At 54.2% G+C, this 13655-nt stretch overlaps 1 long non-coding RNA gene across 3 annotated transcripts; it reads right to left on the reverse strand.

The window, feature by feature from the left end:
- Positions 1-6531: 6531 nt before the first annotated feature.
- On the reverse strand, positions 6532-12825 carry LOC118175614. 3 transcript variants are annotated; one of them, XR_004755037.1, is made up of 3 exons: positions 12709-12822; positions 10714-12114; positions 6532-6666 (listed from the first exon to the last, which is right to left on the reverse strand). It is a non-coding gene; the product is annotated as an uncharacterized LOC118175614 (long non-coding RNA). The 3 variants fall into 3 exon arrangements; XR_004755038.1 differs by lacking the exon at positions 6532-6666 and having other exon boundaries at positions 10211-11414; positions 12709-12825; XR_004755036.1 differs by lacking the exon at positions 6532-6666 and having other exon boundaries at positions 10211-12114.
- Positions 12826-13655: the final 830 nt, after the last annotated feature.

Below are 13655 nucleotides of genomic sequence, written 5' to 3' on the forward strand. Positions count from 1 at the left end.
GCCCCGGAGACCGAAACCGTCTCGGCTTCATGTGGGCATTAAAAGTCCCACCCACGTGTTTAAAAAAAGCCCCAAACCCAGAAACGCAAAAGCTGACATTTACTCTAAAATGTCTTCTTCCTGCATCGCTGCATGGCATCCCGTGCGATCGGCGTCTCCTCCCTCCTCGCCGGAGCTGGCTGTACCCGAGCAGCGCCGCGGGCATCCTCGAGGGCTCGCACACGAAAGGCGCAGCTGGGAGCCAAGAGGGGGCTTTGCACACGCAGAAGTGTGCGCACGAACAGACGCACGGACATGAGCACCGTGCGTTCCGGGAGGAAAACCAGCAACGAAAAAAAACCCTAAGCAGCCTCTGTGTCAAAAGCCCTTTTATAAAAGCCTCAGTAGCTAAAGAATTGCCATTGTTTCAGTCTCCAGTGAGTGCTAGTCTTAAAATATTTCCAGCTCAGAGCAGGCTTTGACATTCTGCCCAGACCCAGGAGAGGGAACAAACATGAGTTCAAAAATGTTTCTGCAAGGCACGGATCCTTCTTTTTGGAGAACCCTGCTCAGCATCTCGCTTCTTGCGGCTGCGTGCCCCCCTCCCACAACCCCCGGCAGGGAAAACACCCCAAAAGCACCCCAAAAACAGGGTGGTGATGACTTCTTGGGGCCCTCAGCAGTGCAGGAAGAGCTGGCCTGGATTTCATGCTGGGGTTTGTTTTCATGCTCATTGCTCAGCTTTGCCCTCGCAAGCAGCAAAACCATATTTTTCCCCAGCAGTGCAGAGCTCCGGGCTGTGCCTCTTGCTCCGTCGCTGGTGGGTTTCACCAGTGGCGCACCGGGCAGCTCCGTGGTGCTTGCCCAGCTCCACAGCACCGGGGCAGGCAGGCGAGAGCTGCTGCAGAAAGGGGGGAGCCCGAGCATTCAGCACCAATTCCCTCAGCCTTTTTCTGTGTTAGCCAACGATCCTGGGCGTGCCGCAGAGCCAGTCTGGGGGCTGGAAGCTCTCCACGCTGCCTGCAGCAAGGGGACGCGAGGGACGGACCACGGCACACGTGTCCAGCGTGCCAGCTCCTCGGGGTGCTGGGGGTGGGAGCTGGGGCAGGAGGACCTTGGGACAAGGCTGCCCCCGGGGCTTGGCACGTCAGGGAGCTGCAGCAAGCTCCTTGGCCAGCGGTCCCAGATTCTCACCCTTTCCCTTTCCACGCTCTGAAAAGAGGAGGAGAGGAGCCCAGATGTACATCGCTGGCTTGGCTACCCTTCCGCAAACCAAGGTCTTCCCCACCTTCTCACAAAGCGATTTTTTTTTTTGGCAGAAAGGTGCAGAAAACCTCTGGATGTCTGTAGGAAAGACGAAACGAGCTGGCGGCCCCAGTGACAGAAACCACAGCTGGGCAGCAGCCTTCCCCGGCGCCTAAAGAAGCTCCCACAGCCCTCCGAGCCCCAGCAGGGGCAGCACGGGGCCGTGCGTGGTGCTGGTGGCTCAGGACCACGGCGCTGGGATCCTGCACGCTGGGGGCTGCGGTGAGTGGCTGCTTGTCGGGGCTGCGAGCACCCGGCACGCTGGGTGAAGGGCAGTGTTTACCCAGGAACAATGTGGGGTTAAAATTTAATAAGCCCTTGTGCAACTCTTTGTAGAGCAGCAGCGAGGACAAATAAACATCTCTTAAAATACAGTCAGTACTCAGGCTCGCTGTTTAATTCATCCTCTGGAAATGCGTGTTGTTTATAGCCACTCGTTTCAGGAGCTAGGAACAGCAGGGGGCTGATCCACTCCAAATTTCAGGCAAAATAATGCGATCCTCACTCTTCTCTTGTTTGTTCCTAGGAGAGAACACAAGGTCAAGTCTTCAGCTAGTGCAAAGTTTGCTCTAAACTACCGAGTCTCTTTTATTTGAGAAAGTTTCTTCTCTGCTTTCTCTCTCTCCCCCTTTTGCCATGCTTGCAAGCCCTGGGGGAGTCCAAGTTTCCCGAGGATTTGGGTTTCCTCCTTGATTCATGAAAGCTTTTGGAGGGAAGCAAAGACACGTGGCCAAACCCAGGGGCTCCCAAGGTGGAGGGTTAGGAAGTCGCTCTCTTATCTGCTCCCCTCCCATGCAGAGATGAGCAGGGGAACAGCCCAGTGTGGGAAATCTCCCTCCTCCCAGGGCTGCCGGGGGATGCTGCAGTGCCGAGGAATCCCCCTTCTCCGGGAGCTGGTTCAGCCCTTTCCAGAGCACGAAGCCGAGAGGGAGCGATGCCAGCCGTATTGACGGAGAGCCGCGAATTGGGTCACGCTGCCCATTCCCCTCCCAGCACAGAGCTCTCCTCGTGCAAAGACAAACAGGGAGAGCATTGCTCAGGGCGATGCGCAGGGCAAAATGTCTGCGCTGGCCCGGGAGCTGCAAATGTGCCGGCTGGGCTCGAATGAGCCCAAAGCCTCCAAGAAGCGCTCAGCTCCTCTAGGAAGAGAGCCAAGGCTGCCCTCTGCCAAGGGCAGGGCATCGGGGGGTCTGGATGGGGGGAGAAGGGGGACCCTTGTTCATTTTAACAACCTCGTGGTGGCCGTGGGACCAGCTCTGTCTGCCTGACCTACATAGGCGAACCAGAGCTCCCTGGACACAATCGATCCATTGGCAGCAGACAAAGACGGAGCGAGCGCCGGCGGCCGGGCATCCCGCAGCCCCAGCCCTCTGTAACCAGCAGCACACAGCACCCACGGCCATGTGTTTTGGGATGTCCTCCTATGGCAGGCTTTGGTTTCTTTGCAGCTGGCTTCTGGTAGCAGTTGTACATGCCCCTGGGACACCTCGAAATAATGCGTGCAAGGTTTTTGGCTGCTAGTAAGTCGAAAGGTGTGCTCTTTGGCTCAGAAGCTAGATTCCCATTTCCTTGAGAGGCCTGCTAATGGATCGCCAGTGGATTCGAGTGTCCTTCCTGCTCAGTTATCTGATTTATCCAGCCTGCCAACACACCCTCAAAGCTTTTCCTTTGGCTGTTGTTTTAGCATCTTACACCCTCAGGCCAGTCCTGCTGACCTCACGGGTTCTGCTGCAGAGGATGGAGATGTTTTTTTTTTGTTGTTGTCACCTGCTCTTTGCTGCTCCTCAGTGAAGGAGCCACTGGGACAAAAGCCTGGTCTTCAGGGTGTCGGAGTCATGTCCCTCCTCTTCGCTAATATCTTCCCTATTAGACCCATATCCGTGCGACCTACACGGCGCAGCAGACCTTATCTCTCACAACAATTACCGAACTCGTTAAACGCAGCAAACCGAACCACGGTGCAGAAGAAGGAAAAAATAAGGCAAGTTAAGAGGTGGGCAGAGTCTGGCGTTGCCTCTTCCCGGTGGCTACGGGCAATGCATCTGCGTTGCTTTGTTCCCAGGCGAGCGCCGTGCCAAGTCTCAGCTTTCCACGGCAGAAATGAATCACAGCAAATTGCTCACCGAGCCTCCGCAGCCGGCAAACACCAACTGCTTAGGTATAAAGGGAGAGCGCTGCTGGCCCCCGCTCCTGCCGTCTGAGTACAAGGCTGCTAATTAGTAAATAAGGGATAATCCGATCAATTAAGTGCTCAGCCTGGGGGGCTGGAGCGTTGGGCACAGCCTTGCCGGTGAGGCGGAGGGGAAGGGGTGGCCGTGCAGTGCTGGGGTGCGCAGAGCAGATCGGGGTGCATGGGGCAGATTTGGAGCTTGGGGCAAGTTGGGGTGCACGGGGTGGGTTGGGGTGCACGGGGTGGGTTGGGGTGCATGAGGGCTGGTGGAGGCTGCTGTGGGTCTCTGCAACGGGCTCTTCCATGGAGGGGCAGCTGGTGCAGGCTTGCACGAGCGCCCGGCACGGCTTGGGAGCGTGCTGCAGAAACCCGTGCGGTTTTGGCAGCTTTTAGCATCTGGCACAGCATGGGACAAAACGCAGGAAGTCTGGTGACACTCGGCGGGTGGGCAGTGGTCAGGGCAAGCCCTGGGAGCTGGGAGTGTTTTGGTACCAGGGCGTGAGGAATGCCCTGCGGAAAGGAGAAGTGCTGGTGTGGAGGTAAAGACCGACCGACAGGGCAAGGAGCAGCAGACGGCAAAGCACGTGGGTGCAGAGGGATGCTTGGCAAGCACCTGCACGCTGTGCTAATGGAGCCTCAAAACCAAGCAAGTGCTGCCCCTGGCTGAGCAGTTTTCCTGTCTGGTGAACGTGCAGTTCATTAGGATGCAGCGAATTTGGTGGCTCCTCACTGTGCCCATGCCCCAGAGATGCTCCAGGCTCTCCTCCCCATCAGGCAGGAGTGATGCTGGGCTTGTTCCTGTGAGCCAGCGAGGTTTGGATGCCCTGAGTGCAGGGGCAGGCTCCGTCCCTCCTCTGTCTGTCCCTCTGGGGATGTGGGGGCTGGAGCCTCTCCAGACCATGCCCTGTCCTCACCCAGGCAACCCTGTGTCCCCTCCAGTGTCACCACGGTGGGGACACTGGCACCGAGGAGGCCTGGCACCGAGAGCTCCCCTTTGCCTCTTGGTGAGTGAGCAAATGATGAGCTGCAGGAAGAGCTGCCTACTTCCAGGCTTGCAAATTCAGCCTCAGGAGAGCAGAAAAAGGAAATTGAGTTGTCCACGACAGCAAGCTGGGCTTTCCCTGAGACCTGGACCCTCTCCAGTGCTGTCCCTGTGCCCCCAACCCCGGGCAGCCCCCCGTGTCCCAGCATAGCCCCACATCCCTCGCTGCTCCCCCGCCGCCAGCCTCGGCGCTCCTGAAGCATTCCCCACGAGCACCACTTTCAATTACATGTTTTTAAAAAGTCATTACAGAGAATTCCCCGTGAAATTATTTTTATTTCCCGCCTCTCCCCCCTGCCTCCCCACCCCTCCGCCTCCTTCCGAGCTAATGAGATTAATTGAAAACTGCAAACATTTTCTGAGGGCCCAAGGCAAATGCAATGGCAAACCTCTGTACCTCTTCCCGAGCGGTTCTGGCTCCCCCTCGCCCCCCTCCTGCTCCCCATTCCGAGCAGCCCCCCGAGGAGGCGCTGTGCTTTGCAGCCTCAGAAGGTGCTCACATTTTGAAACCTTTGATTTTTTTCTTTTTTTTTTCTTCTTTTTGTTTTCCCTCCTCCTCTGAGGAAGGGAAGAGAAAGCGCCTGAGGAATGAGAGCTGTCAGATGCAATAATGTGAAATCTCACTTCGGGCTGGCACGCGGAGAGGGGGCCTCTGTGGCGCGGTGCCTTTCCCGGGGAAGTTTAAAAGGGGAAGCGGGGAGGAATATTAGAAAAGTTATTCGGCTCGCTCTCGGCCCCGCAGGTAGGAAAAGAAAAATAAAATCCCCCAAACCCAATAACCTGCAAACCAAACCCGACAATAGCCCTATTCACCTAGCAGGCTTTTATCCACTCAGAGTGTTTGATGCCTCCCATCTCGGCGCTCGGTTAATCAATAGAACAAATCTCCAGTGCCGCACCTCTGCCGGCCCCCACGGGCTCCTCCGAGATTGATTAAAGCAAACATCCATTTTCAGGGCTGCATGCCTCTGAAAACAATGCACTTTTTCAGGCTGCCTTGCTACTGTGCACTCAGGATAAATAAAGGAGAGGGAACAATACGGGAGATTTGTTACTCGCTGGAGCAACTGCTCGGCATCGCATCTCTGGTGCTGCTTTAAGTGGGGAGAAGAAAAAAAAACCATGAATAAAACCCCCAAACCTGCTGAATTATGTGGGGTCGTGCTTTTGTGCATGGGTATATCCACACACTGGTGAGGAGGATGGCAATAGTGGCTTTGGAATTGGAGAAAAAAAATATTTTCATGGAAAACACCCCAAAACCCAGTTTGTGCAAACACAGAGGCATACGCTAATGATGGGAGGGATAATTAAGGCTGCAAAATGGACTCCCTCATTTGTCACGCTGACTTTAACTGCACTTAAAGCTCTTATAGTCACAGCAGAGAGGGTCGTGTGCTGCCAGCACCTCGGCTTGTAGGGGCACGGGTGGGTTTGGGCAGGACTGGAGGGAAGAGATGCTGTGAGATGCCCAAGGAGGTGCTGAAATCCTGGGCTGGTCAGCAGCAAACCTCTCACACAGGGGTTGCTGTCCCCTGAGGCCGACTGAGGTTGCCTGCAGGGCGTGGGTCCCATTGTGCCCCTCAGCCTGGGCTCGGGGACCCGTTCTTTGCATTTCTTTCCCCAAACCCCCCAGCGAGGGATTTCTCCAGGCAGTGGCGCGCACCCGTGCTGCTGGGCTGCTGCTCCCTGCAGATCCTCCCAGCCGCATCGGGAACCACGAGGCCGCCGGCACCACGGGCTCCGTGCTCACCACCAGCCCTGCACAAACCCTGCCCGCAGCCAGCCACGTGCGGTGCTTCTCCTGCTGCTGTAAGGCTGCTGCTGTGTCCCTATCGCCAGGCCAAAAAGGGACCTCCAGTCCCTCCGACCAGCCGAAGACCTCCAGTTTATTAAAGATACATTCCTACGCTAATAAAAGGCGTGTTGTCTGGTGGCGGGCAGGCTGCGGGATGTTATGGTTGGAATGTGCCTTGGCCCTGGTGTAATTAAAAAACCCACCAGCTGTGGATCTGCGAGGAGCTATTTTTTTCTCCCCCCAGACAGCCAGACTTGATGTTTTCTGTGATCTCCGTGATGTCACCAGCTCCCCTTTGATGTGTGCAGCCGAGGAACCGCTGGCTCACGACTCCGGGGGGGATATTTGTCTGCGCGTTGCTCATGAGATGACCTAGAAGGATGGAGACAAGATTAATTAGGGAGCAGACGAGACCAATCCCCGCATCCATATTTATTAGTGCATTAGGGTACAGTGGCTGCTGTGGTGAGCCCAATGCAAAAATAACAGTAGGACAAAGTCACTTCCCCGAAGATTTCAGTGGTGGGACAAAAGGATGGACTGTTTTCCCCATTTTTGTTGTGGGGAGGATGGAGACACAGGGCAGTAAAGGCCTGCCTTAAAATAATAAAGCAGGCTGCCCCACAAGGGGCATGCAACGGAGCCAGACTTGGAGCACATCCCTCCTGTGCCCCCTTGGTGGCCTCACGTTTGTACAACACGATGAAACCACAAAGTTTATGGTGGTTTTCTTTTGCAAGTCCCCGTCTTGGAAGGGCCAGTGGCGAGCAGCACCACAGGGATGCTCGGGAGCTTCGAGCAGCGGTCGGCGTGCTGCCAGCAGCAATGCCCTGCCCCTTGGGGCTGGTGGGGCACGAACGGAGCCAGCGGCCTCAGGACTTCAGCCCTACCAGTGCGGCGGGATGGGGAGGCCTTCAGGCTGCACAGCTTGCAGACAAACCTCCTGAAACCGCCTGAAAACGATCCCTTCCTCCTCCTGACACCCTTGCTCCAGCACGCTGAGGACAAAAGCCTCTCCACGGCACAGCTCAGACGCTCCCCTGGGACCCCTGGCTCCTCTCTAGTGACAAAGATTTTCCAGAGACAATAAACTGGGAGCAAAATTCAGCTGCCCGTTACAATCACATAAAGGAATGTGTTTTAGGAAGCCCTCGGATGTGTCCCCTTTGGGCTCTGGGGTCCGGGCAAGACAGCCGGAGCCCACCCCTCTGCCCAGAGCTCGTAGCCCATTGCCTGGGCAGCTTCTGAGCTGTAATTCTGGGTTTGGTGGGAGCCAGCCCCATTAGAGCAGGGTGGGCACGGCGCAGACAGCAGGAACAGTCTGTCCTGTCCCCTGCCTCGCTGGGGCAAATACCGGTCCCCGGCCTGCCGTGAACATTTATGCAGGTATTTACCCTGCAAGCAGCCCAGAACTGGATTAAGATAAGGTGAGCGCTGGGACGATGTGGAAATGCCTGTCAAGCCTACAAAGCTGCAGGGCAAATTAAGCAATCATGTTCCCAGGACATACATAAAAATAAGTCAAAAAACAATATTAATCCATAGCAACAAAAGGCGATAGCATGGCAACAGCAGCAACGGCTGCAAAACAAAACGGTAACAAGAAGAGAGGGGGAAAGAGAAAATGAAGCCCTGCTCTGGCCTTCAGGGTTTTTTAGGGTAAAGTGGGATGTTTTGTGCCAGGGAGCTGGGCATTAAAGCACCTCCTCGGTGCTGGTGCGAGGGGCTGGCCGCCTGCTCCTGCGCACGGGGCGCACGTGGGGCGCACGGCGCTTTTGGCTCCCCTCAGCAAAACCACCCCGAGAGCCAAAACCGGGAGAAAGTCGGCACGAAAACAAGGCTCAACCCCTGTTTTGAACTCAGGTGCTGCTCTGCTGAGGGTGCGTGGGGGGAGCATTATGGCAATAAGCCCTGATGGGCGTTAATTCGGAGCGGTGAGTCAGGCGGGGTGCCGCGGCGCTCGGTGCGGCACCGATAGACGCTGCTGCTGCTGCTGCTGCTGCTGCTGCATGCCGGGGGGGTTACGTAGGCTTTGGCACGGCCGGGCAGGCGCTGGAACAATGTTAGGTGGGTTTGGGATTTGGACGGGGAGAGGGAGCTGTATGGAGAACGCAGATGGGGTTGCATAAAACTGAGTTGCAGGCAATTTGGCTTTATCGGAACCCACACTAAATGGATAGTTGTTAAAAGGAGTAGATTTTCCGTGCTGCGAGAGCCAAAGCAAATACAGTGAGACATAATTAAATGCTCGCCTGCTAAAATAATAATTTTCTTATGAATTGAGAAGGGTAAAGTACAGTGAAAGATGGACCTGATAAAGGAACAATGATTCTCCATTGTGCCTGCTGGAAGTGCACAGATAAAGAGCACAAATAAAGGCTGGTGGGCAGGTAAAGCAGGGTTTTGGTGGGGAAGGGTTTCCACTCTTTCTGTTGTACAGGCCCCCGTGCCTGCTAATCACAGAGGTGTTAACATGGCAGATGAAGCCCTCACGTGCTGCCCATTGCCATACAAACCATGAAGGCTCACTCCAGGCAGCACAGTCCGAGTCCCCAACAGCACGTGGAAATATTAATGCTTGTCTGGAGGAAAGAGAAGGAAGGGGAGAGACCTGTGAATGCCTGCAGTTTTAATCCTGCTCTCACTTGTGGGGACGGGAGGCACCGTGTCTGGTGGGGCTGGGGCCGCTTCCTCTGCTCTGAGACCGTGTTCAACGGGCCTCCGGGCAGAAAAAGCACTGCAAAGGTAAGGAAGATCTTCCAAATAAGAAGTGAATGGTAAGATCATCATCATACTAAGAACCCCGGGGAGTCGTTTTAAGAGGTAGAGCTGGAAAAAAATAAAGAAGAGAGGTCCCGAGCCGTGCACCTGCAGGAGGTGCTGCTGGGGAGCGCGCGCAGCCCCACGCTCCTGCGGTGCAGCCGAGCGCTCGCGCCCGCCCTGCCAAAAGTGCTGACCTAGAGGTCAGGCAGACATCGCCTTTGAAAGCCTCTCTCTAAATGTTATTTTTATTTAGAAATTAAAGATTAGGGTGGATAGATGGCTTTCACCTTCAAAGGGCACGGGCGGGGAGCAGAGAGGGCTCCTCTCCGGCAGCACCCCAATGGCAGGATGGCTTCTGCTTCGTGCAGGGGCATCAGGAGCTGGGGATTTTCTGTGTCTCCTGCAGCAGGACCACGTCTTGCAGCTGAGCAAGGGGGCTGAGACCTGCCAGGGCCCAACAAGTGAGCATGGTGCTGGTTTTACCAGGCTGGCATCACAGCCGTGCTGCTGGCAGAGAGCTCTGGGATGCTCTGCTCCCATCCGGGCTGGGTGTTCCAGCTCCTGCTCCTGCTCTCCCTGGGCTCACACAGGCAGCAGAGCCCCAGTGCCGTGTTGTGAAATCCGGGGACTGAGAAACAACCAGGGGCTTTGCTCATTTTTCAGCAGTTGGCTTTGTCCTGGCACTGCCAGCTCCAACCCGGGCACTTGACTTCTGGCTCTGGGCACACTTGTTCAGTGCTTTTCCAGTCAATCCTCAGGGTATGGGAAAGGGGTAGGTCAACACCCCTTTTTCCTTTATTTTAATAAATGTGATCATTTTAAAAAAGTTTGCTTTTCTAGCCCCCTCCAAACAGAGATACTTTTTCCCTGCCTCAGAAAAAAAGCCCAGAAAACAAAAGGCTGAATTTGGGCCGTACGTTATTTGGCATCGACTCTTTCAGATACATTGAACATTACTTCATGGCTGAAATTACAGAAATAAAGCTGCTAGTAAAACAGAAACTAATAACTTTTGCCCTCTTTGTCTTTCTATGGAAGTCAGGAACGGCTTAGTCTGTACAATAATTACACTGTATGCACCGCAGAAAAAGTTCTTGACTCCTGCCATCTGCAGTCCTTCCCCACCAAAGAAAAAAAAAAAAAAAGTTGGCAATAAATTTAAAACAGTTTTATTTACCTTGAACTACTCAGCCAAGAATGCACATTATTTAGGGACTGGAATAAAAAGCCATTCACTCTAGTTCAATTGGCCATTTAGTTCAATTTGTGTGTGTTACTGCAGGTAATTACTATGGTAATAATGTACTGTAATCTGCGCTGATTTGGAGCTTGTCCTGTTTCTGTATTAATAATAAGTGCCATATATGTACTAATTACCAGTTTGTTACCATGGTTATTTGCGTAGATGCCATGTTAATGATACCCTGGAAACATAAAGCAATCACATTTTTGAATTAAATCTTTGTGGTCTCTTTAGTGCTAAAAGCCCAATTCACATAAAATAATGATGAAGAAAATGAGATCATCGTCGCTGACTTTCCAGCAAGCTGATTAGCCGCACTGCATAAATATACGATTTTACCATACTGAAAAATTAGAGCCTCCAAAACATTTTCCATGGTTGCTAAGTAACTTCCCGGGGATTACATCACTTACAGGAATACGCGGTGCCAAATCTGTCATGCACACGTATTTATAGAGCACGCGGCGCGGGGAGCGCACGCTCGGCGGAGAGGTCTCCGCTGCTGCCGTAGGTGTAAACTGCTGGCTCGCCGCCGGAGGATGGGGGTAAATGAGCAGGCATCCATCCCTCCCCCTGCTGACAAAATCGAGCTTGTTGGAAGGAGCCAGGAGGCAATCCGGAGACGTCTATTTTTTAGGATTATTTAAAGCCAGAAGGGACCTCTGCTATCCCTCCCCTGCAATAATTTCACGCTGCAGGTCCTGCGCTGGGCTGTGTCTCTTCTCCCTGTTAAATTGAACCGAGCAGCGTGTTTGGGGGGATGATTTGTTGGAAATGCATCCTGGAAGGGACAGGGCTGCTGGCTACCGCTGCCTCTGGGACCAAGCGAGCGCCGGGGTGCGGAAAGTGGTGCACAGCACGTCGGGGTCTCTGCTGCCCCCCTGCTTTCTGGTGCCTGCCCAGCTCTGCCCCTGCACTCCGGGGCTGTGCCCAGCCCTGCTGCCACCTCCGTGAAGCATTCCCAGGCTGTGCCAGTGCTAAAATCCTGCCTGGCTTGGCACTGGCCTCTGTCCTGGCCAAGGTGTCACTGGGGACCGATGTCCCCATGCTGCAGCTTGGGCTGCAAACAGCCTGCTGTTCCCACACTGCGGCCACCTCGCTGGCCATCCTGGATCTGCATTACGGGTAAAAATAGTTTATTGGCAGCAAAAACCTTCCCTTTTCCCTGATCGCGTAGTAAACAATGGGTCCTTCCTACCCTAAAATTAATGGCAATTCTTTAACCAGATGACAGCGGTGCAGGGGCTGGGGAAATGTGGAAGAGCGAAACTACGTGCTGTCCCTGTGCAGGCCCTAATGAGGAACGCAAGGAAACCTATAGGTCCTCAACCCTGCAGTAAAATCTGACCCCTACAGTAAAATCTGAAGCCCCACAGGTGTGGAGCCCTTGTAGGTCCATGGGAGAGTTGGGATTGGGATGCTGCAGGGTTCGGGCACTCCAGGCCAGCAAAGGATGGAGCAGGGCTCAAGGAGGGCAGAGCATCCTGGAGCTCAAGCATCCCCCTGGGAGGATCAGCAGCTACTAAAACACTGCAGAAAGCCCCCAGCAAACCTCTCCATGGATTTGCTGAGCCAAATGCTGACTTGACCCGTGGAGGAGCTGTTCGGGGTGCACGGCTTTGCCCGGAGAGGGGATGCTGGAGTGTGGGCGCTGGGCGAGTGGAGCCGCTCTGCTTCATCCCCCTCTGCTCAGGGCCAGCTCCACGTTCCTCGCCAAGGTTCCTGCAAAGCCCCGGCCCGAGCAGTGGGTGCCATGTCATTTGAAAAGCTCCTCAGTGCTCTTTATTATCCGGTCATTATTTTTCCACTGAAGCCTGAGATAAGCAAAGCATAAATCAAAGCAGCGCAGGAGCCACTTGGAGCAGGTAAAGGATGGAGAAGATTTTAATCAGTGGATCTGGGCATGAAAAGCCAAAAGAGGGAGAGAGGGAGGGAGGAAAAGGGGGCGAGGAACAAAGAAAGGGAGCGAAACACCACTTGTTGTTTGTGGGACAAAGACAATTGTTTCCAAAGCCACATTTTCCACGACTCCCAGCAAAAGCTCCTGGTTTGATTATTAATCGCAGGCCGGCCTCCATCCATCACTCCATCCACCCGTGCTCCCGAGCTGTTTGATGTGCTGCTACCCTCCGCTCCCACCCCTCCTCCAGCAGCTCTGGCAGGGGAAGGCCCGGCGAGCTATTTAAATAAAGAAAACTCAATCAAATAAATCGGGGAGGAAATAAATAAAACTATCTGGGGAGCTCCTTCTGTGCCGGTCGGGTACCTGCCTCTGGAGGCTCCCGGAGTGCTGCTGACACCGGGAGCGTCTCCCAAAATGGATGGACTTTGTCTCTTGCCTCATACATCTGTTTAATGACCTCTCCTTGCAGGCACTTGACATGTGATTTATGGGATATAAATTTCACCTCTTCTCTCTGCAGCGTTGCAGGCGCTACGTGCTGAAAGGTGAGAGCACCTCGCCCCGCCGGGCCGCTGTGCCGCGCCGGCTCCCGCGCTCGTCCGCCCGCTCAACTTTCTTCCCCCGGCCCTTCCTTTCAAAAACAAAACAACAAGCCCTTAAAAATGTGTTTTTTCCTCCCTGAAAGCAAACTGCTGCTGACGCAGCCTTTGCAGCTTCAAGGCTGATGGCGCTTTTCAGAAAAGAAAAAAAAAAAACCAGCAGCATCCCAGCTGATTTCCTGCAAATAATAATAATAAAAAAAATAAATAAGTCCTTAATTCTTTTACTGGCATCTGTAGCCTCTAATTCATAAATTCATCAGGACTTTCCCAGGATGTCAGTTTTGGCAAATGAGCCCTGAGTTGCTTCATGCTAATGGAGCGGTGGGCTGCCTGACCTCAGGAAATAGAGAGGCCAAACATGAAAAAACAGAGCCGGGTTCAAGGCTGGGGCTGTGAACCCCAGATTTGAGGGTGAGGTCAGGGGAGGGTCAGGAAAGCATTGTGTGCGTGTGAGGGAGAGGCGCTGGTTTCTATTTAAAACCTTCCATGGCGCTCGGAGGGACCTCTGGCCATTGTGTGCGGGAGCAGCCCGGCTATTGAGCGGCGTGCCTCGAGGATCCTGGCTGCGGGAACGGGGAGAGATTAGAAACAGCCACACGTACACGCTGCGAGCCAAGCCCTCCCCTACCTCGGAGAGAAGGGGAGGGCGAGCTCTGCCTAGCTCTTTTCAGCGGCTAACGCAGATGGATTTGCTTTGGCATTTAACGGTGATGAATGTGCCAGGTGCTATTCATTAGAAATGATTTGTTGGGGCGAGCGCAGCTCGCCTGCCCATTAGGACGCATTTACTTCGCAGGTTAGTAATGATGGGTGCACTTAATAGTTTCTAAGTATCAGAGGACATTAAAAA

This window comes from Oxyura jamaicensis, chromosome 17 (genome assembly GCF_011077185.1).
Source record: "Oxyura jamaicensis isolate SHBP4307 breed ruddy duck chromosome 17, BPBGC_Ojam_1.0, whole genome shotgun sequence".
NCBI classification, from domain to species: domain Eukaryota; kingdom Metazoa; phylum Chordata; class Aves; order Anseriformes; family Anatidae; genus Oxyura; species Oxyura jamaicensis.